At 37.8% G+C, this 25,014-nt stretch overlaps 1 protein-coding gene across 7 annotated transcripts in view; it reads right to left on the bottom strand.

The window, feature by feature from the left end:
- The window catches only part of LOC150078499 (lysine-specific demethylase RAD23A-like), a 280,618-nt gene that overhangs the window by 136,512 nt on the left and 119,092 nt on the right, over nt 1–25,014 (bottom strand). The window lies entirely within an intron of this gene.

The following is a 25,014-nucleotide window of genomic DNA, read 5'->3' as shown; positions in this document are numbered from 1 at the left end:
CTATGGTTTATGGCCAAAATCACACTGGCCCACCGGGGTTTCCCCGGTAGGGCTTATGGCCAGTCCACATCTGTCGATAGAGAAAAAATATGAAATTGTGAAACACTTTGAGCGAAATGAAAGACCATGTGATATTGCACGTGCTACAGGCCTAAATGAAGCAACGGCGAAAAGCACATGACAATTGCAAACTTGACAGGTTGAAAACTGAAAAGGGCTCAATTGTAAAGGGCTTAAAAATTTTAGAAAACATAGACTCCAACGAAGAACGCATTATAGCTACAAAGCAAGGAATAAAAAAATTATTAGCTTGCAACGAAGAAATTCTGCGTGAAAAAAAGAATGCGCTGTGTCGTCAGACGAATTTGTTAGATTTTATGAAGCCATCGACATCGAAATAACTTTTTTACGTAAGTCATTTGTTTTTTTAATACATATTTTGTATTAATATGTATAAAGAACTGCAATTTTATTAATATTTTTCTTCTAAACTAGTCTTTTTGTTAGTCCTTGGTCCCAATTAAGCAAAATTTATATGTATTTATATGCAAAGTTGTACCCCGACTTACGCGAATTCGACTTACGCGATTTTCGTCGGACCCACCTATCGCGTAACTTCGGGGTATTACTGTACTTAAATGATACCAATTTTATAACTATTTAATAGTCGGATACATACAGACCTAATTTTTGTAAAAGAATAAGAGAAGTTTACCTCAATATAATACGTAGAACACTTCCAATTAAAACGAAAAAAATTGCAAATCCTATGTTACTGTAAAAAATAAATAGAGCTCAATCTAATGCAATTAAAAATTAAATTAATTCAAAGAAATTTAACAAAAAAAATTGCAAAAAACGATTTTCCTTCCTGAAGCTGACAATGGTTTTCGACCGTATGTCGTTATCACAGGAATGAAAATTACTGAATAGGGGTGAGCATGACACTTAAATAGAGATTATGTCTTCACACATGTGCTTTTACACCCATGAATCAGATATTAGAAATGGCTGGCAAACAGTAACAAAATTCTCATGTAATTTAATTTTGGCAATTAATAGTCTGGTATAATTACGTTGGACAGCAAGTATTTTGGCCTCGTTAAATAAAAAGTGTTTTTCGTTAATGGCACGAAAGGCTAATTCTGAGGCTGCTGAATGAGAGGTGCGAACTGAGGCCATGTATTGATTTACACAAAAATTCAGAGGAAAATGCATAGAACCTTGGTAAAACGAGTTGCAATCCCCACAAGAAATGTTGTATATTAGGTCATTTATTTGTGTTGCAAATGAGGAAAGGACTGAGCGATTTTTCAGTATAGTGTTTAGTTTCCATATTGGCCTGGCCACAATATTAAATTCGGTATCTTTAAAAAATCTGTTAAGCTGTTTGTGCCACTGTTCAACATTTGGGGCAGAAATAAAGTATTTTTTAATATTACAATTGTTGGTTGATGTAGTATTTTTTATCCTATCCCCAGCTTGTACCCTAATTCGGTTTATTATAGCAAGGGGATAACCCCTTTTTAAGAATCTGCTGGTTAATATTTGTATTTCTGAGCCCAAAGCAGATTCCGCCGTTGAATATTTATAGGCATTTAGAAACTGATTAAAGATAATAGAAATCTTGTAAGAGAACGGGTGATAGCTGTTATAATGCAGAAGCATACCGATGTTTGTAGGTTTTTGATAAATGTTAAATTGGATTTTTATTAGAGTCCCCAGTAAGCGTGAAATTTAGAAATTTTAATGACTTTGTATCCGTACTCTCCCTTTCCAATGTAAATTTGAGTCTAGAGTGAATATTATTAAATGAATGTAAAATGTCTTGGATAGTACTACTATCAGTAATAACTAGAACATTGTCTAAATACCTCCCATAGTATGCGATATGGGGTAGAAAAGCCATCAAATGTATACGCTCAATTATTGAACGATAGATCTCCGATATTAAGCCGCTCAAGCTCAATCCCATTAGCAAACCAAAAATTTGTTTGTATACTTTGTCTCGAAAGGTGATATAGCCAAAACTAAGAATTTAATTAAGTGAAAAATTTCTTTAATAGGAAGCCTCATATAATTAATCGGTATACAGTTATTATTTAACCTATCCCAAATAATATCTAACGTGTATTCAATTTACATTCTTATATAAAGAGGTAACATCCAGTGAGAATAAATTATCATTATTGCCAAGTCTACAGTCCTTAAGGTTATTAAATAGTGTATTGTAGTTCTTAATCCAAAATTGTATTGCCTATCTAAAGGGTTTCATAATGCTATATACATGTGTGGCCTAGGATAGCGAATTTAATATTGATAGCGAATATATAGTAAAGATACCGAATTTAATATTGTCACCAGGCCAATACGGAAATTTTTATTTATTTTTTTTAAAACCCTAAACACGAAAGGTATTAGAACCTATAGTACTTAGTACCGTGGTTGGGATGGAGGTTGAGAAGACGAAAGAAGATATTTCTTGACATTAGACTTGAACTTCTGTAGACTGTCATTTTCAGGAAATATGTATGAAGGAAGGTTGTTCCAGAAAAGAGCAGTTAAATGAATAAACGAGGAAGATGAAAAGTTGCTTCTGTGAGTTTGAAGTTAGATAGTAAATTGACCTTGGCTGGTGGCAGCACGTGTTCGGACTGTTTTGAAAGAGACAGTGAGAAGTATAAAAGCCAATTTAGAAGAACAGTGCCTATGGAAGGATCTGTAAAAAAGGCATGCAGCAGAAACAGTACATCTATGAGACAGCAAATGGAAAAACTCTATTAGAGAGGGGTCATTAATTAATCTAACTGCCCTCTTCCTGAATGGAATCTAGAAGCCTAGATTCCATTCTAGATTCTAGAATGGAATCTAGAAGCACTGCTCCAGATGTGGTAAAAATATTCCATGGTAGTGTGGGTTTGCGATTTGTACAGAGCAATTAGCTGTTTGGAAGAAAAGTAACGCCCAGAGCGAAAGAGTAAACCAAGCTTTTTAGAAGCAGAGGAAGCAATATTTGTAATGTGCTTATGCCTAGAGAGACTAGAAGTCAGGGTAATCCCCAAAAGAGATATATCATTCTGCCTAGAAATTGGAGTGTCACCAAAGATAAGGATAGGAGCAGAAGAATACTTTTTGCGAGATATAAGACAAGACTGAGTTTCAGAAAGATTGAAATCAACTAAGTTGTCGTTGTCCCACTAGAGAGCGGCATTTAAGGAATTGGTAGCGGATATTCGAGAAGTTGAATGCAATGTGCTATCATTGGCAAAACAACGGATAGGATTTCCAGGCAATGGAAGAAGGTCATTAATATACAAGAGGAAAAGAATTGAACCTTGGGGGACACCAGCATTAGTGGAGAAGTCAGAAGACAGAGAGCTATCTAACATCACCCTCAGTGAGTGATCACAGAGAAAACTGGATAACCAATTACAAAAAACAGTTGGCAAACCATAAGATGGAAGCCTGTTTAGAAGACCTTTATGCCAAACACAATCGAAAGCCTTTGAGATGTCAAGAGCAACTACTTGTGTTTCACTGAACTTTTCCATTGAATTTGTCCATAAATGGGTAACATAAACCAGAATATCACCAGTGGATTAACACGATGGAAGGTTTCTAGGTAGTTTAAGAGTTGGCGTTTAATTGATTTCTCCATTACTTTAGAAAGAGTAGAAGTAATTGCAATGGAAAGATAATTGGATGGGTGGGATTTGTTATCCTTTTTAGGAACTGGCTGGATATGAGCAAATTTCTAAGCAGAAGGGAAAAATACCTTTGGAATATGAAAGGAAAAAAAAAAAAAAAAAAAAAAAAGGTGGCGAATAACGGGAGTAAGTTCAGGAGCACAGGTTTCGAGTTCAGGTTTTGAGAAGTGGAGAAACACCATCGGGACCTGGAGCTTTCTTAGCCTCAAGATTTGTCAAATTCCTTCTGACAGCCTTTTGATGGAAGACCACAGGAGGTATTGAATAGAGCATGCTGGGAGATGTTTTACTAAGATCATTAATACATGAGTTGGAAGAAAAATGGGATGCTAACAGGTCAGCTTTATTCTTGGCTGAAGTGACAAAAAAACTATCTGGTTTTGACAGAGGGGGGGAGCACAGATGGGCAAAAGTTGCAGCCAATATCTTTGGCAAGAGACCAGAATGCTTGGCTACCATTAGGGCAACAAGCAAGTTTTCTACTCTTAGCCTGTTCAAAATCTAGTTTGGACTGATTAATAACTATTTTACAATTGTTGTGAGCTTTGGTGTAGGCAGAAAATGAAACAGAAGATTTGGAAACAAACCAATTACGATATGCAACGTTCTTCTCGTGAACAGTCTTTGCCCATTTATTGGAAAACCAAGGTTTAGATAAAGGATGAGGTTTTAAAGTGGAGTGTGGAAGAAAGGATTCCATTCCTACAAGAATAATTTTACTGACACGATCTGAGCAAACGTTGACATCAGAAGTTTTGAAACACTAATCCCATCAAGGAAAAAAAAGAAGAAAAGAAATCTCGCAGGTCATCCCATTTTGCATTCTTGTAATGCCAAAGAATATGAGGTTGGGAATAGCCACAAGATAAAGACTCCATTGGAGAAGAGCCTCGCCAAGTTGTGATCTGAGGTGTCTAAAGGACCACTCACTTCTCGATCATGTACTTAGAAGGGTTGATTGTGAAAAGATTGAGCGTGTTGGCTGTATGATTAGGATTGTCCAGTATTCTTGTAGGTAAATGAACAATCTGTGCAAGGTCACTCACTGGTAATTGCAAAAGACTCAGCATCTTGACCGGCCGGGTTGGTGTGACTAGAAAACAGAAACCAGCTGGAGTTTTGAACATTAAAATCACCAAGGAAAATTACCTCACTATTAGGAATGTTGGACTGGTAAAAGTTAAGTTGCAAAGAGAGGAAGTCAAAGAGGCCCAAGTGATTAGTGGAGTTGGGAGAATGGTAGAGACAACAGAGGAATTTCACAATGAAGTAGAAAGATTTTAAGCCAGAGAAGATTGAAAAGAGGAGATTCTAAATTACCAAGTCTCTGACAGGGAATATCGGTATTGGACATATGCACAGGTTCAACCTTTGAGGCGAAAGGAATCATACAGCAAATAATTTGGGCAACTGAGATGAGCAGTAGTTGAATCAACCGATAACCGAGATTCTGTCAGAAAAGTACACGGGGTTTGGCAGACTGCAAGTGGAAATGGACATCGTTGAGATTAGAACTGAGACCACGTATATTTGTGATACGAACTAGGAAGTGTTTGAGAGGTTTAGATCTTTTTGCAGATAAACTTACTCTATTAGTTTGACAATTCATGGTATGGTGTATTGAATAGTAAGAAAAAGTGGGGGACATGCTGTATGACGCAATGAAATTTTTGGATATGGTGTACATATGGTAAGAATATACCCAGATCCCTGACATAACATGGTCTCAACAATGTCCCCTGCATACACGCTACTTGGACTCCCTCCAATCAATATCTGGCAGATATACAAAAGCTGATCCGGAAGCCTCCTAAAGAGTTACCAATAGGTTCTGTCAAGTGTACTAACTAGCGGCTGGCCTGCAAATACTGTTTTAGAGCTGTACCCTCGAAATGTAAGGAAGATTGGATCTCACCATGATGTTCATCATAACCTCAAAAGTCATCAGTCATACTGCATGATGGAAGAGATGGGGATGAGTTGACCGGAACTTAGCTCTGGAGACTAAACATGGTTCCACCACTTCAAGCCTCAAATAAGCAAAATGGTGGTAACCACTTTGCTTATTGGAGGCTACAACACTATACTGAAAATTCACTGTTCTCTCCTCGTTCGCAAAACAAATAAATGAGCCAGTATACAACATTTCTTGTGGGATTGCAACTCGTCGAACCAACGTTCTACGCGTTTTACTCTGAATTTTCGTGTAAATCAACACGAAGCCATAGTTCATGCTTCTCGCTCAGCAGCGTCAGAATTAGCTTTTCATGCTGCCGTTAAAGAAAAACAGTTTTTTATTTAACGAGGCCAAAATACTCATTGTCCAATGTAATTATTATTGCAAATTTTTTTTTGTTAAAGCTCTTTTAATGAATTTAATTTTTAATTGCATTAAATTGAATTTTAATTGTGTTCAATTGTTTTTTAATTGTGTTCAATTGAGTTTTAATTATTTTTAATTTTTTTTTTCATTTCGTTTTTTACTGTAATGTAAGATTTGTGATTTTTTCGTTTTAATTGCTGGAGAGTATCATATGGAAGTGTTCTACGTATTATATTGAGGTCAACTTCTCTTATTCTTTTACAAATATTGATATCAATTTAGAACATATTGAGCATTATAGCTCTGGTTCATACTATCAAATACAGATGTAATGTATTTACACTACCTTGTACGTAATCTTTTCATTATACCAGTTGTTAAAGTTTTATAAAAACATTATTAGTATTCCTCTCTGACAGTGAGCCTCAACATTTTTTCCATGGAGGAAGGAATCCCTAGTTATGAAAATGTTTACAGGCCAGTGGTTGAGCAGCATTTCAATTACTGCTAAATTCCCGTCAACTTACATTAAGGAAAGAAAAAAAAAAAAAAAAAAACCCGCCGGAGCATTTTCCCTGAATTTATTTTATTATTTTTTTTTAATATAAAAAATATAAAAATAAAGTTCACATTCAAAGTCAACATAAGCTTTCCTTTCAGTGTAATAATTCTGCTTGCTTCTTTTGTGCAAATGTTAAATTTCTAGATGAATTTTTGAAAAGCACAGTCGCAGTTCTTCCTTGCCAAAGTTGAAAACTGCAGTAAAATGTCCAATGTTTTTGCCGAGATCACAGCATACAGTCAGTCCTTGTATAACATGTGTTTATACTACACGAATTTGATCATACATGATTTATAAATAGGGGAACGATATCATATATAACACGAATCGAATTTGCTTATGCACGATTCGCCTTTGTGTTTACAAGAAATGGCAGTCGAACATGGAAATAACCAAACTGAACGCAACATGATAGGAATGAAGAGAAGATTCTGAAAAAGTATTTATGTTTTTTTTATCAGTGAAGGGGAAACACATTTTACCATAATAACTTAAACTCCCACAAAATTCCAGCTATCGGTATTATTGCAAATGCAATTAGATCGAGTTTACCCAACTGGAAATTGTTTTTTTTTTTTTTTTTTTTTTTTAGCATTAGTAGAGGCATATGATGCAAGAAAGCAAGCTTATTCAGCATCAACAACAACAACCACTACTCCCATTTCACCCCTCCGTTCGTTCGAAATACCTGTCCAGCTGAGCCTTAAATTTATTTAGGCTATCAACTTCAACAACAAGCGATGGGAGTCTATTCCACAAACCAACTGCCCGCTGGCTAAAGGCAAATTTCCGCACATCTATCCGACATCCGTCCTTCCTCAATTTGAATTTATGCCCTCTCAGGTGATTATTCTGAGCAAGAGGAAGAATCCCATTGGCATTGAGCATGCTCAAGCCATTCAAAGCCTTATACACCTCTATCAGATCACCTCGCCGATGCCTAGTCTGCAGGCTCTGTAATTTGCAAAACTTAAGCCTTTCTTCGTAAGAGCAACCCTTTGTTCCATTCACTAATCTTGTTGCCCTTCTCTGTACTCGTTCCAGCAGCTCTACATCCTTCTTGAAATGAGGCCTCCAGACCTGTATACAGTACTCAAGGTGTGGCCTGACCAATGCCTTATACAAGGGAATAATCACATCCTTATCCCTGCTAGAAAAATTCCTGTATATCATTGACAAGACACCATGAGCTACTCTTGCAGCTCGTCTGCACTGCTCAGAGAACTTCATATCTGCCTGCACAACTACCCCCAGGTCCTTTTCATTCTCTACCACTGTCAGCGTAGTACCACAGAGTTGATACGTTGATCTGGGGTTACTGTTTCCCATATGTAGTACTTTACATTTGTCAATGTTAAACTTCATTTGCCACCTCTCAGCCCATCTGCTCAACCTTTCCAGATCCTGTTGCAGCAGCATAGTATCAGTAGTGTCCTTAACAACCCTGCCAACCTTGGTATCGTCTGCAAACTTGGACATTAAGCCTGATACACCATCATCAATATCATTTATAAATACAGAAAACAACAAAGGACCCAACACTGAACCCTGAGGAACTCCACTAATAACATTAGTCCATGTTGAGCAGTGTCCATTGTTTACCACTCTCTGTCTTCTGCCACTCAACCATCCCTTTATCCATAGCAGCAATTTGCCTCCAATGCCACACTTCTCCAATTTGTGCAGCAGTCTTCCATGCGCAACAGTATCAAAAGCCTTTCTAAGATCCAAATATATAATATCAAAGTTATTCCCTGCATCCAGTTCTTTTGTGACTACATCATCGTATCCAATCAAATTGGTCAGACAAGACCTGCCCTTAACAAAACCATGCTGTGTCTGGGCTATAACTGAATTCTTGTCCAGATGATCCTGCAGTGCTTCTTTAACCAGTGCCTCCATTAATTTTCCTGGAACAGAAGTTAAACTAACAGGTCTATAATTACTTGTGTCAGCCTTTGATCCTCCTTTGTGAATTGGGGTTACATTTGCACATCTCCAGTCCATAGGTACCTCCCCTGAGTCCAAAGAAGCTCTCATAATTATGGCTAGGGGTTTGCTTACTTCCTTTTCTGCCTCCTTTAATATAACTGGATAGATCCCATCCACCCCTGGTGCCTTTTTTATGTTTATCCTCAGCAATTTCTCCTCCACTTTCCTCTCAGTTATTAGAAAATAATCTAGCTCACTGCCAATGTTTACTTCACCTACGACATTCCCCTTCCTGAATAACTCCTCATGTGTGAATGTAGATGCAAAATACTCGTTTAGATTGTTAGCCACCTGAGCAGGATCCTCAACTGTTGAACCATCAACATCCAGTGGACCAATCTGATTCATCCCTTTCCTTCTTGAGTTTAAATAGGTAAAGAACTCTTTTCTGTTTTTCTTTGCGTCCTTTGCCAAGGATTTCTCATAATCTGCCTTTGCCTGCCTAATCTCCTTTGTGACTTGGTTACAGACCAACTTATATCTATCATAGGCTTCCATGTCACCCATTAATTTGTATGTATCCCATGCATTTTTCTTCTCTGCCATATGTCTCATTAGTTCATCTGACAACCATTTAGGCCTGAACCTTGAACAATATTTCTTGGTTGGTATGTAAAGCCTGGTAGCTTCCAAGATTAGTTCCTTGAATGCTTCCCATTTTGAATTTGCTGTTGGTAACATCATCAGTTGGTCCCACTGTATAGAATTTAAATACTGTCTCAGACCATCATAGTCGCCTTTACGAAAGCAAAAACCCTTCCCTTTGCCTCTGATGGTAGTTACCTCCTTGAGTAAATCCCACTTCAGCACACTGTGATCACTGCCACCCAGTGGTTCCTTTATCTGCAGATTCCTAATGCATGAAGAATCACTACTGATAATCAGATCAAGAGTATTACTCCTTCTAGTTGCCTCCCGAACATGCTGGTGTAGAAAACAATCATCCAATAAATCCACAAAAGCCCTGCTAGTGTGTGAGTGACCAACCCACAAATTCCAGTCAATATCTGGGAAATTAAAATCCCCCATTATAAGACTCTCTGATTTACTGGCCCATTCTATTTCCCTGTACAGTATCTTATTATACTCATCAGAGTCATTAGGCCTATAGCACACTCCTACTCTCAATTTTGATTTACTTATGCTTACGTTTTATGGTAGTAACTAGTATAGACGTAGGTTACTACCTACGTCTATACTAGACCATAAAACGTAGGTTACTACCTACGTTTTATGGTAGTAACCCCCATAAATGTGCTTTAGTAAAATGTGAGCTAGCGAGGTGTTAATGGTGTGCCTCTAGTGGCCTTTATGGCGTTGTTTATTCAGTTGCTACATGTGTGCAGCTTTGTTTATGTGTATCAAGCGTGCCTCCTCATTTTATCTTTTCATTATACTGGTTGTTTTGTGATTGTGCTTTATTCCCTAAAAATGAGTAAAATACTTAAAAGGTATGACAAGGAAGTGTCCTGATGAAGACACTACAGATTCAGAGAGAAAAAGAAAAGCAATATTGATAGACAGAGGTGGACTGAGTCAAAAATTCTTACCCGGAAAAATTTGTTGCGGCTTCATACTAGCGTTTATGGCCAAAATTGCACTTCTGGCCTCTGGCCCACTGGGGTTTTTCTGGTAAGGCTTATGGTCAGTCCGCCTCTGTTAGAGAAAAAAATATGAAATTGTGAAATGCTTTAGCGAAATGAAAGAACATGTGATATTGCACGTGCTACAGGCCTAAATGAGGCAATGCCGAGAATTAGAAAAAATGCAGAGAAAATAAAAACAATTTTTATAGCAGGAACAACTCAAAGTATAACAAAATCCATTAGATCAAGACACAAAGAATTAGAAGCAATGGAACAGCTGTCATCTGTTCGGATAGAAAATCAAACAAAGAACAAGTTTGCTTACGATAGAAGCAAAAGCATTAGCAATATTTTATTACGATTACTTATTGTGTTTGGTAATGCTTTGGTTACAACTGTGTGTGCAATCTTGGGTGGTCAGCACCTAATCCTATTTTTCCCATAGGGCCTGTTATTTATATTGCAAGATGGTTTCTAGGAACAACTATCGTGCTATACAAAGACTGACTGTACTTTTTTCCTTATTGAAATCCAAAGTACATCAAGTGACACTGTACAGAATTTTATTTTCAAATAGTTTTGCCTATGGTTCTTATGACTAAGTAAACTATGTGAATTTTGTGAGAACTCAACAAAGGGATTCCTAACCCAGTCATGATAAAGAAGGAAAGTAATAGTATGGGGTATTAGTAGTAGAAAATGACACAAGAAAGTAAGCTTAAGCAGCAGCATCAGCAAAAAAAAAAAAAAAAAATCCCCATTTTCACTTATTTGTTACCTTAAATAAATTCTTCCTTGAATTTAATTAAGCTATCAACTTCCACAACAGCAGATGAAAGTTTGTTCCAGCAATCAACCACCCACTGGCTAAAGGCAAACTTCTGCACATATATTCTGCAACCGTCCTTCCTCAATTTGAATTTGTGCTCCCTCATGTCTGTGTGTGTGTGGTCGGCAAGAGGAAGAATCCATCAGCATTCAGTTGTTCAATCCATTTAAAGCTTTAAACACCTCAATAAGACTGCCTTACAAGCGTGTCTAGTCTCCAGATGTTCAAATTAGCAAAAATGAAGCATTTCTTAGTAAGAGCACCACTTTGTTCTCCTCACCAATCTTGCTGCCCTTCTTTGTACTCATTCCGGTAGCTTCACATTCCTCAAATGAGGCTCCAGACCTGAATGCAGTGCACAAGGTGTGGTCTAACCATTGCGTTATAAAATGGGATAATCAACCCCTTACTTATCCCTGCTAGCAAAATTACTATCATTGACAAAACCCAATGAACTGTCCTGGCAGCCTGTCTGCCATGCTCAGAGAACTTCATATCTGACTGCAAAATTAACCCCAGATCTTTTTCATTTTCCACTATCCTGAGTGTAGTACCAAACAGTTGGTACTTTACTCTGGGGTTACTGATGCCCATATGCAGTACTTTACGAGGTGCAACCCAAAACTTCCTGAAATGTATTTATAAAATAAATCAGACTCACCCCGGGTCTTATTTGCCATCACCTTCAAAGTAGTCCCATTGAAAGCATAAACACCAATCCCAGCACTTCTCCTATGCTTTGAATGCGTCCTGAAAGTCCTTCTTCATCATAATGTTTGGCACCGCCTCCAATACAGTTTGGATATCCTCTAGGCTGTCAAATCTTCGACCTTTAGGCTTGATTTTCATTCTTGGGAAGAGGAAGAAGTCGCAGGGGGCTTAATGTGCCGAATAAGGGGGTGTGGGACGATTGTTATACTGTTGGATGCCAAAAACTGTGCCACAGTGAGAGATGTGTGGTCTGGTGCATTGTCATGAAAGACCCAGTTTTTTGTGCGCCACTTCTCTGGATGTTTCCTCCTGACAGCTTCCCTTAACCATTTCAGGACGTTGCAGTAGAACTTTGCATTAATGGTCTGGCCAGGAGAGACGAATTCCTTATGGATAATCCCTTCAATGTCCCAAAAACAGATCAGCATGGATTTCATATTGTTCCTCAGTTCTTGGGCTTTCTTCGGTTGGGGCAAAGATGGGTTCTTCCACTGGGATGATTGTTGCTTGGTTTCTTGGTCATACCCATATACCCAATTCTCATCACCAGTGACAACCACAAAAAGGAAGTTTTGATCACTCCTGGGACGTTCTTGAAGATCTCTGCTAACTTCCATGCAATGCTGCGTATGGTCTTCAGTCATTAACCATTGCACGAACTTGGCCACAATCCTTCTCATGTTCAGCTTGTCTGACAAAATCCGCTGACACGTGTCATACAATAGTCCTACAATGCCACAAACATCATGGATGGTCTGCCTGCGGTCTTTACGGATTGCCGCTCGAACTTTTGCGACATTTTCCGGGTGGTGCTTGATGGATGCCCAGAGCGATTGTAGTCATCAACTGACATTAGACTGTTATTAAAACGGTTAAACCAGTAGTAGGCCTGTGTCTGGCCTTAAGCATTGCCACCAAAAGCTTGTTTTAACTTCTTATGGGTTTCTGCTGCTGTATCATTAAGAAGGAAACAAAACTTGATGCAAGCACATTGCTCTCCCACATTAGCTCTCGCAACCTACGCGAAACACAACGCCAAAGAATTGTGTGCATAAATATTCAATGATTCCATCCAGCTCGAAGCCACATGGCAAACTGATTCACAAAGGATGCATGCAGTGTTACCTAGTGCTACAACTCCTTACTAGATGTAGTTCCCGCACAACATTCAAATTTTGGGAACATTTGGGTAACACCTCGTACATCTGTCAATGTTAAACTTCAGTTGCCACTTTTCAATATTGCAGTAGCATACTGTCATTAAGGGGCTTAGAGGGGAACAGGTATCCTGTGTGTGTTATCAGACACTCAGCCTAAAACACTGATGGATCCAATATCTCTCTATTACAGAAGATTTAGGAGAAGTCCGGTTGGCCTGCCTCCCTAAAATCCACTCATGCACACCTTCTCGATGGTAAGCCCTGTTACGTCACTTAGGTGGCAACGAACATGTAGAGTGGTTCTCTTCAAGACGCCTGGTCAGCGTGAAGAGGAAAAGACCAAACCCTCCAGCAATGAGAGCACAACAATACAAATGGCCCTCAGTCCCCAGCAGCTTTCACTCTCCCTCTTACGGCAGCGAGAGGATCAGAGTGGAGGCAGAGGGTGCTAAGAATCTCTGGGTACGACCAGGCTGCCATGCACGGAAATTGAACTTGGCCTGTTATAATGTACGATCACTCATCGGTGAAGACAGGATATTAGAGCTGGAAAAGGAATTAGAAAATGTGAATTGGAATATCCTCGGTTTGGCTGAAACAAGAAGAACAAATTAATCACTTATAAGTTTATCAAGTGGAAATCTGCTGTACACCAATGGAAACAGTGAAAGGAGTGAAGGTGGAGTTGGGTTTCTGGTCCATAAAGATTTTAAAAACAACATTTTGGAATTCAAAAGTACATCACCAAGGGTGTCAAGACTAATACTCAAGATTTCTAAGAGGTACAAGCTAAAGATTATAATGATTTATGCACTAACAGCGAGCCATGATGATGAAGAGGTTGAAGAAATGTACACTGAAATTGAGAGTCTTCTAGATGAGCAGAAAACCCACAACACTATTATTATGGGAGACTTCAATGCTAAGGTTGGAAAAAGGCAAAACAGCGCAGAAAGAGGAACTATAGGAAATTTTGGAATTGGTGAAAGAAATAAAAGAGGTGAAAGACTTGTGGAATTTGCAGAATCTCAAGGAATGTCAGTAATGAACACTTTTTTCAAGAAAAGGGTGAACAGAAAGTGGACATGGAAGAGTCCAAATGGATTAACAACTAATGAAATCGACTTCATCCTCACTAACAGAAGATATATTGTGAATGATGTTACTGTCCTGAATAAGGTAAATGTTGGAAGTGATCACAGAATGGTAAGATGTACACTTGATATAGATGTAGGAAAGGAAAGGAAAGGAAAAAACTGACTCGAGTAAATAATACAAAAGGTCTTTGAGATAACAGAGGAGGAGAAAAAGCAGAATGTACTGGAACTTAAGAACAAGTATGAGCTTCTGCAGACTGCTGAGGACCAAGATATCGACGAGGAATATTACAACTTACTGAAAGTGATAAAGCCCAAGAAACCTATAGGTAAAAAGAAATCCAAAGAAGAAAAAATTAGTCAAGAAACACTTGTCATGATGAACCAAAGACGACAAATGAAGAGCAAGAAAAACACTGGCAAGGAGAAAATTGAGTATACTGAGTTATGAAGATAGTATGAATCAGAGCTGTACTACTCAATATGTTCTACGTTGATAATAATATTAGTAAAATAATAAGGAGTATTCCTCAATATAGTTCATAGAACACTTTCGTATGATACCCTCCAGAAATTAAAACGAAAAAATCGACAACTTACCGGTACATTAGAGTAAAATATAAATAATCAATTTAACACAATTCAAATCAATTTAAAACAGTTAAAAATCAAATTAACGCAATTAAAAGAATCTAATGAAAATATTCAAAACGATTTTCCTTCCTGAAGCTGACAACGCTTTTTGACCGTATGTCGTGATCACAGGAATGAAAATTTGAAGTGATCACAGAATGGTAAGATGCACACGATATAGATGTAAGAAAAGAAAGGGAAAAACTGACTCGGGTAAATAATACAAAGGTCTTCGAGATAACAGAAGAGGGGGGAATATTACAACTTTCTGAAAGTGATAAAGCCCAAGAAACCTATAGGGAAACAGAAATCCAAAGAAGAAAAAATTAGTCAAGAAACACTTGTCAGGATGAACCAAAGACGACAAATGAAGAGCAAGAAAAACACTGACAGGGAGAAAATTGAGTATACTGAGTTATGCAAAGCCATTAGAAAGAGACTCAGAGAGGACATAAGAAGATTTAACACAAGAAAAGTAGAACAAGCATTAAGGGAAAACAAAGGATTTAAATCAGCAGCCATGAGCAGTAATACAGAAAGACAAATGATACTGAAACTGAAGAATAGCGATGGTGTACTTATAAACAGCAGAGAAGGCATAATTCAAATAGCAGAAGACTACTATAGAGAATTATACAAGGAGCGAGGGAATGATACCAGCAGTGGAGAAGATGGATTGCAAAGTAGCAACACATACGATATTCTTCCTGATGAGGTAGAACATGCATTAAAGAAAATGAAGAATCGGAAAGCCCCAGGGGAAGATGAAGTTACTGTAGAGTTGTTAAAATTGGGAGGAAGAGACATAACACAAAAACTGGCAAGGCTCTTCACAAAGTGCATTAGAAAAGGTGTGATGCCTATGCAGTGGAATAATGCAATCATAGTTTTGCTGCATAAGAAAGGAGATAAATCAGAAATTGGAAATTAGACCAATTAGCTTGTTATCCCATATCTACAAGTTGTTCACAAGGGTCATTACTAACAGATTAGAAAGAATACTTGATGAGAATCAACCGAAAGAGCAAGCTGGCTTTAGGACAGGATTCTCAACTATGGATCACCTTCATGTAATATCACAGCTAATGGAGAAAGCAAATGAATATAAAACACCATTATGCCTGGCATTTGTGGATTATGAAAGGCATTTGACTCCATACAGCATAAGGCAATGTTTCGGGCACTGGAAAGACAAGGCATAGATACTCCATATATTATGATTTTGAAGAAAATATATGAGAGTGCTACATCCTTTATTAGACTAGACAAAGACAGTAGCAAATTTAAAATCGAGAAAGGAGTTCGACAAGGAGACACAATATCTCCGAAGCTGTTTACTGCTGCCCTTGAGGAAGCTTTCAGAAGATTAGACTGGTCACAGAAAGGAGTCAATGTGAACGGAGAGTACCTAAACCATTTACGATTTGCAGATGACATTGTGGTCATAAGCCACGATCCCAAAGAATTAGAGGAAAATCTTAATCGGTTATGCACAGTTAGTAAGGATTTTGGACTAAAGATGAATATGGCTAAAACAAAAGTAATGATGAACAAGTATGCCACGAAAAGGGAAATAATGATTGAAGGAGCAGTAATTGAAAAGGTGGAGTCATATACTTATCTGGGACAAGTTATTAGCTGTAATAATGATAAATGGCTGGAAGTCAAGAGAAGAATAAATTTTGGATGGATAGCATTCAGGAAATATAGTCACATACTGAAGAGCAATATCCCAGTTTGTCTGAAACGTAAAATAATGTACCAATGTATCCTCCCCACCATGACTTATCAAAGTGACACTTGGGCACTCACCAAAAGAATGGAATTGAAGCTGAGAACTACACAGCGAAGAATGGAACGAATTATATTGGGAATCAGACTGTTAGATAAGAAGAGAAACACGTGGATTAGGCAGCAAACTCAAGTAAAGGACATTCTTATCAAAACTAAAGAACTAAAATGGTCTTGGGCAGGACACATAGCTCGAAGACATGATGACAGATGGACTAAGAAAATAACAGAATGGTACCCAAGAGGAGCTAGAAGAAAACCTGGAAGACAAAGGCGGAGATGGATGGATGAAATTCATGAGATTTTGAGTAGTAAATGGATGGCCAGTGCTCAAAACAGAAGGAACTGGAAAGTTGCTGGAGAGGCCTTCATCCTGCAGTGGATTGAAAATGGCTGATGATGATGACTGTCATTAACAACCCTGCCAACCTTTGTTGGCAAAATCACCTACAAACTTGGATATTAAGCCTAATATGCCTTCATCAATATCGTTGGTGAATATAGAAAACAAGCTAAACACCAAACCCTGTTTGTTTGTTATTTGGTTTTTAGGAGCATCAGCAACTAAGGCTATATTGCTCCGGGTATATGTGGTGGTCATTCCCTGACCTCTCCACAGTCACTGGCTTGAACCCCGTTCTAATCAAGAAGTGTGTGCTACGCACTGCTGCTCCTGCCCACCTGGCTATGGAGACACCACCAAACCCTGGGGGACTCCACTAAACAAGAGCAGTGTCAACTGATTACCACTCTGACTTCTCTCACTCAACCATCCCTTTACCCATAGCAGCAACTTAGCCTTAATACCACACTGCTCCAATTTGTACAGCAGTCTTTTATACAACAGTGCCAAACAGTATAATTGGATAACAATATAAATCAACAGTAGAATTGGATAGATCCCATCCAACCCAGGTGCCTTTCTTGTGTTTAATGATATCAAAATTATTTTTTGTATCCAGCTCCTTTGTGACTACATTGAAGTATCCAATCAAATTGGTCAAACAAGATTTCTCATAACTCATGCAATCTCTGAAGTATACACAGGCATTCAAAGAAAGTGCATCACCTAGGAATTTCACATTTCTAATCTTTTTTGCAATGGTATGTTACATTAATGACTAGCATCACAAATACAAATAAAAGATATTTATTAATAGTTAAGGCAAAGCTAAGTAATATTTGACAGGCGCTTTCAAAATATTGCAAAATGAGCACCTTTATACAACCTTTATACAACAGTTTTGGTCAACACGACAATTATGGCTGAAATGTTATCAGAAACTCTCGATTTACTTTAGTTTATCATTTTTAAATGGAAAAACAAAATGAAAAGTTCCAGGTACAAACTAATATTTAGTTGAATTGCCTCTGGCCTTGATGACAGCAGCACGCTGTCGAGGCACTAACAAGATCAATTTCTGAAGATAATCAACTCATAATTTGTGGTTCCAAATAGGAATTATGAAGTTCACGAAGGGTCTCTGGTATCTTTCTGGCAACTGCAGATTCCACACGATGCCAACAGTTCTCTATAGCAGGGGTGGCCAACTTAATTTGTGATTCGATCTACTTTTGTCCTTCGAAGTGTGCCGCGATCTACCATCTCGAGAATTTCATTGCACATGGTTAAAAAGGTTAATCAACACATTGAAAAATGTTGTTTATAAATTTCAAAATTAAAAACAATTCAGAATTATTAATTTAAATTCATACGTATTTAAAATTGTAATTTATGTGAAGTTTTTGTCTTCATGTCATGTCTGCCAAGCTTTCAAAATCGGGGATATACTGTGATAAGGCCAACCGTAAAGAATCTTCTATATGCAGGTCCGTAAGAGTAGAGCAATTCTTGTCTTTGTTTGTTTCAAATATGAAAAGGCCGATTCATTATCATTATTAGGCACATGGTGCAAGGAAGCCTGAGGCTTTTGCTGTACCAGGCAAAAAAAATTTCTGAATTACCCTGAGAGAGAGAGAGAGAGACCAGATGTGAGCCCCTTATGTGGAACCAAAACAGGAATTTAAAAGTTCTTGCATTTTTTTTTTACATTGGGTACTTTTCTCGGCAAACATATTTCCAAAAGTCTTCTTCTGATGACCTGGCTTTTATGAAGATATTGTTTCGCAATGTAATAATTTAATTTTTAAGCAATATTTTCTCCATGTGGAAAATTCAGCGATTTTACTGTAATTTGTTTCGTATCTAAATCGACATTAAATGGATAATAAATATATTGACAATGTCTTCAATTGTTTTAAAATCACTGAATCTGGTTTCAAAATCATCCAGAACTTTCTCAATTTCAGAAACATATTTCTCGCTATTAAAATCAAAAACAGGATATTTTTGCAAATGATCTTGCATATTTGCAAAATGATCAGATTTTTCTGTCCTTTCAGATCCTTAGCCATTTCCAAAAATTGATATTTATATGCATATCAGAAATACTACTAATCAGTGGGTTGAAGTGCCTTTCTAAATTTACCTTTTTGGGTATGGCCACGGGAGCACTGCAAATCAAACAGCATTTTTCTTTTATCATTCCAAAAAAGTATTCTAGTTCCCACTCTTGATGAAAATGATACATTTTGCTCTTTTTCGTAGTATTCATTTTATCAAAGGTTATTAAATTAACCTTTGATTTAAAATGAATTATAAATACTGTCCAGTTATTAATAGTAAGTAAGCTAAATAAGAATTCGACAAAAACTATGCTCTCCACAACGTAACTGCGTGAATTTTCACTAGACAAAGCCTAGCGGATGCACGGCGACAAGAGTAGTCACGTGATTCAACGGATTTGTAATAAGTGTATGCAAGTGGAGTGCATAATAATGATATTTAGATTTTAACTAATCTATTTTTTATATATATATTTAAAATTCGTCGTGATCGACCGAAATTAAAGCCGCAATCGACTTGTTGGCTACCCCTGCTCTATAGGATTCAGGTTTGGGCTGTTTCCTGGCCAGTTAAGAGTTGTAATGGACCGTTTTTCCAACATTTTTTTTTTCACCTGTAAAAAATGTAAACACATTACTGTCGAACCCCTAATGCAGAAATGAAGCTAAAGTAACTACAGAAGTGCCTACTTATACTTTCTGCCCGATGACAAGGAGTAGAGTTGTCCTGAAAGATGCAGTTACTTGGCAGGTGAAATGGTCTCTAATGGTTGGCAGCAATTTGCCTTCCAATATAACCAAGTATCCATTGGCATTTATGGAACCTTTTATAAAAGGTTCCATAAATAAGAAAATGATACGAAAAGGTTCCTTTTCGTATCGCAGAGTAGGTCACCTGCAAAGGTGACCTACTCTACGATACGCAATGCACCCCCATATCATTTGGCTGATAGGGAATTTCACTGTAGACGCCATACAGTCTGGATGGTATTCTTCATCACGTTTATGGCGAGTCTCCCATCAGAGCCATGCAAGTTGAATTTTTTTTTCTCATCCAAGAAAATAACTGACTTTCACTGCTCGGGGGGGGGGGGGGTCCATTTCCATGCTGCTTACACCAGATTAATCGGGCCCATTTCACTTTTTGTGTGAGGGGCTTCTTCTTAGGACGACAGGTTACAAGTCCATTTTGGAAGAGGACTTCTGACTGTTACTGCACTTGCTACCACTCCTGTATGTTCTTTCCATTCTCTTTTCAGCTCAAATGAAGAAGCTTTACGGTTTTTAAGGCACAAGCGCTTCAAAAGGCGGTCCTACATTGGCATAGAGACTTGTTTGCATCCAGTTCCTTTTTTCCTCTCAGCAGAACCAGTATTTTTCAGTTTGGAAAGAAATCTATTCACTGTCGACTGATTACAAGACACTCTATAAGCAATATGACAGGGAAGAACATCCTTCCTCACGTAACTCGCCATCCTCGCACAAGTAAGGGATGATTGCAACTCTTGCAGAGTGTGCTTATATAACTGAAAGTAACAGCTGATGCAATATTACGTCATCACCTACGCGTGTCAATCTTATCTGATGCAATCTGTAAGAAATATTGCCATATACTTACGTTATTTGGATGACAATTTTAAGGGGGGATGAACTTTCTTTGAACACCAGTGTAATTGCAGCCTTGTTTAGATGATCATACATTACTTTTTTTTACCAGCAACTCTATTATTTTCTCTGGAAGAGAAGTTAAACTAACAGGTCTGTAATTACTTATGTCACCAATGTCTTAAACTTTAGTCATTTCTGGTAGTCACTTGCAACAAAAATTCATTATTTCATCTTCATATTGTATGAATGTCAATAGCTGAATTTTACTTATTGTATGCTGACTCGTTGACCTGGATGTGGTATTTTTTTTTTTTTTTTTAGCATTTCAGACAACATCAATATCATGCGACAAGTCATCCACATGGCTACTAATAGTATCATTAGAAATAGGAACTTTGGCAATTTCACTTTCAGCCTTTCGTGGTCTTCACTATTCTTTTACAAGCCTGCAATTATTAAACTTAGTGCTAAAGATATTTCTTCTCAAGCTTTTTCACCAATAGTAACTTTATTTTCAAAACCTTTACGTCGTTTGCCTTGTAAATCCAAAAGTTGTTGAAAGTAATCAACATTATATTTAACAAGTGGCCATAGCTGTTTTTTCTTGTAAACAATGCATAATGGTACATGGCAATTTTCATTCTTCACTGTTGTGCTTTCTTTTAATATACTTCAACATTTTTCACCCTTCAACAACCTATGAAAATACTGTTGTGTAGGTGAGATTTTACACACACACACACACACACAGCAAAAATGCTAATTAAAAAAATTATGCAATCATTACAAATCTAGAAAACATTGAATGACCATAATCCACATTAGCCAACACTCATGAAATCCCCCCAAAAATAAATCACTCCAGGTACCACTATCACAGATATGTGGAACAGCAATGTCCGTTCAATATTGACTGGATTGTTTAATCATCACTTGGCAAAAGCTTAAATAAAGAAAAAGAGCCTTCTTGAAAAATCTGGTAGCAGTGATCAAGAAAAGACTGGAAATGTGAGATTTCTGGGTACCCATTTGAACACGAAGGGATTCACAGAAACTGACCTACAGATACTGCATCCAGGAAGTGTTTACCATAGTGCTCTTTTTATCGTGTTGGAACAGGCCTGCATTTATGTTGCGACCAGTAAGGCAGCTCTGTAATAATATTAAATGAACAACACAGACACAAAACAACCAAATATAAGTATAACCCTCGGTTAGGTGAAAGGCTTGGATGAGACCTCAAAAATATATGAGAATTTGTGCTCCATCTGCTCTGTCCAAATAGCCCAAACTCCTAATTGCTATTTTTGGAAATGTTTTCTTTGATTTCTCAAAGTGAAAATTCCACATATCTCTGTTAATTATCACACAATTTCTAAAAAGCCTCGGTTAAGTTAAAAATGAATCATGAATAACTTAATTATGAGCAGAATGTTGACTGGGGCCTGTTGTTCTTTCCTTCAATCTGTAAATTTAAAGTTATCTGAATTAGTAACACTGATGCATCATCTGGAATCAAACTGTTGACTCATGAAATGGCTCAATGAAGCCATTTCATGTAGCGAGGGGACTTGTGGGGTTGTCGTTGAGGAGGTAAGACATGTAGAGGTGAGTAGCACTTGATTGTTTTGGAGGAAGGCATTCCCAATAACCCATGTTTAGATTTTTTAGGATTGGCATTTTCCAACATGGACCAGAGGAAACTAAAGGTAAGTATTTATGACTGCAGTTGAAGAATCACAGGTAAGTGTTTTTCTTGTTATAATATTAGCCTATTTACACATTTCTGACCCATTTGCATTGCTTCGCGATCACTATATCGCTAGCAAATGTGCAGTAACCACCTACTATTTTGTCAAGGCTTAGAACTGTAAAAATAATAGAAATATTACTATTATAAACGGTGAAATAGAGCTTATCTATCATACAGAGTAAATTAATATACTTTATTTGGGGATTTTACATGAAATTAAAATAGTTTTCTTTGTTATAGAACTAGAAATTCCAGAAACTTCCATCCCCCACACAACTTTAAATACTAATATCTCCAGTTATTCTGTGAATTTTAGCTTTAACTTTAGTATCCCTGGATAGCTCTCAATGTCTTCTAACATCTTATAAGCTATTAAGATGCAGAAACTCTAAACAAATGCAAAAAAAAAGTGCAAAAATATGCAATATGCTGATTTTGAAACCGGAACTAAAAATGCACTATAAACAGATATCGATCGCGAAATGTGGGAAAACACACCCGCAGGCGAACCTAATGATGAAATAGAAAAATGCCCACCTGGACCTCTTAGTGCTAAGGGAAAGAGAAAGCCAAAAACTCAAGAAGCAATTGAAATGCATGAATCTTGGGAAAAGAAGTTGTAGAAAAGCTGGCCGCTATTGCAAACATAAAGGACCCAGTAATCCAAACTAGCTAGACCTCATGGCTGCTAGCTGAATTACAGTTGCAGTAAGCTTACAAATAGCCCAATACTGGACGATATTAGAGAGCACAGTGAACAAACTGATTGTGGAAAACAGTGTTAAGAGCCAGAGTTGAGGCTTTAAACTCTGAAAAGGAAGCACATAAAAGCATAAATGTACAAACTTATGCACAGGCTGTTGGAGTTGCCACAAACAAAGATTAGACTGAACCTAAAGAGATAATAATAATAACAAGGTTAAAAAAGACTGACCATCCCAAAAAGGATGCAAATATAATAATATTAAAGGCTACAGAAAAATCCTCATTAAAAAGTAGTGAAGTCAAAGAAACAGTATTGACTAAATAGAAACCTCACCTGAAGGAAGTGAAAGTAAATAGACTTAGGGAAACCAGGTTAGGTTTTCCTAACCATCCACCCCTGAATCATGAAGTATCAGTTGACGGTACTTCTCAGGAATGTCAAAATTTATTGTTGTTGGATTAGGCAAATGACCATCTTTTCTGTGATTGAGAAGATTTCTCGCAAGGGATGATTGTTTGGGCATATGGGCCAGTACATCGTTACTGAACTCTGACAACACATTCCCCACCACATTGCAAGGAGTAGAACTAACTATTCTCATTTATTGTCTCATCTTGCTTCTGGCAACATTGGCTTCAGCTTTTTTGAGGACAGGAATCATGACAATGTTCAGTTGGTTGTTGTACTACGTTGCCATCTTTTGTCTTCATAACTGAATGACAATTGAGGGTGAAGCAGGTAGAGATGCCCAGTTTCTAATAAGAATATGGACTCATCATGATGCAGCTCTTGAACGGACCCTGAATCATGAAGTATCAGTTGACGGTACTTCTCAATGACCAACCTGCAAGAGGTGAAAATAGACTTGACCTAATTCTGCCTTCTGGGAAATGCATAATTGATGTACCCCCCCCCCCCCCAAATGTTCTTTCCATCCGATCATAGCCCAATTGCAATGCTCATAATGCTACCGTATGTGGACTTCAATGTCAAGGAAAAAATTAAGAGCCAGCTTGTCACTTTGCCAGCCTTTCTGGACCCAAATAAATGCTTATTTGCTGACAGCTGTATCCCGTGGGAATGTCTACTCAAATGTGATGCCTTATTTGCAACAACTCTCTTAACCAGTTGGATCAACTCTATTACAGAATTTGCAGCTTCCAAAGTGGTAAGGATGTCATCAAAATCTAAAACCTGGTGGAACTCTAGGTTAACTGCATTGTTTAAACTAAAGCAAACTCTGCACAGAAAATGGAAACTCTCTAATGACACACAAGATAGAATTAATTACTTGAGGGCCAGAGCAATATTTAATAGGGAAAAATCTAGTGCAATCAACCGCTACATGAAAGACACACTTGACAGGGGAAAGCTACCTCGTTGCACACATAAAAGCGACACAAATCAGGGGCTTGACAAAGAAGTGGGGATGGACCACATCAGCAGATTCTCCAGCCTATACCATGAGTCTCAAGTCAGGGAGTTTGAGTGGGATCAATTAGTTGACAATGAGATGGAGTCTGTTCTTATCACTAAAGAAGCACTAATATAGAGTATTAACTCCCTCAGGCCAACTAACACAGCTGGAGTTGATGGAGTCCCCCACTTCATGGTAAAGTCTCTCAGCCCTTACCTAATTGAACGACTCCAAGCAATTTATAGCTCTATCCTTGCTTGCCGAGTTTTCCTGAGAACTGGAATAAGTACGCTGTAATTCCAATGCCGAAAATTACAAAGCCTAACCTTGTGGAGCACTATAGGCCAATATCTACTGCATCTACCCTGTTAAAAGTACTGGAGAAAGCTCTGTTGCCAAAGCTGTTGAATCAGATACTGGCTGGGCAGCCTCAACAAATTCATTATTCAATGACTGCAAGATCAACAATAACTAACCTCCTCACAGTTCAGGCCACGATACTAAATGCTTTCCAAGCCAGAAAGGAAATTGCAATAATTTATGCCGATATAAAAGCAGCCATTGATAGTCTGGATGTAAATGCCTTACTTCATCTGCTCCAACACGCCTTCCAAATAAAAGGAAATTTGCTGAAGTTCCTGCAGGCCCTACTTACTTGTCGGTCCATTTATTACCGCACAGATAGTCAGATCCTCCAACGTGAACTCCATGCAGGAGTTCCACAGGGTGGAGT

This window comes from Mastigoproctus giganteus, chromosome 11 (genome assembly GCF_048544385.1).
Source record: "Mastigoproctus giganteus isolate SK-2022 chromosome 11, ASM4854438v1, whole genome shotgun sequence".
NCBI lineage: Eukaryota > Metazoa > Arthropoda > Arachnida > Uropygi > Thelyphonidae > Mastigoproctus > Mastigoproctus giganteus.
The sequence above is the reverse complement of the archived record's forward strand: the minus strand, read 5'-3'. Positions and strand labels throughout refer to the sequence as shown.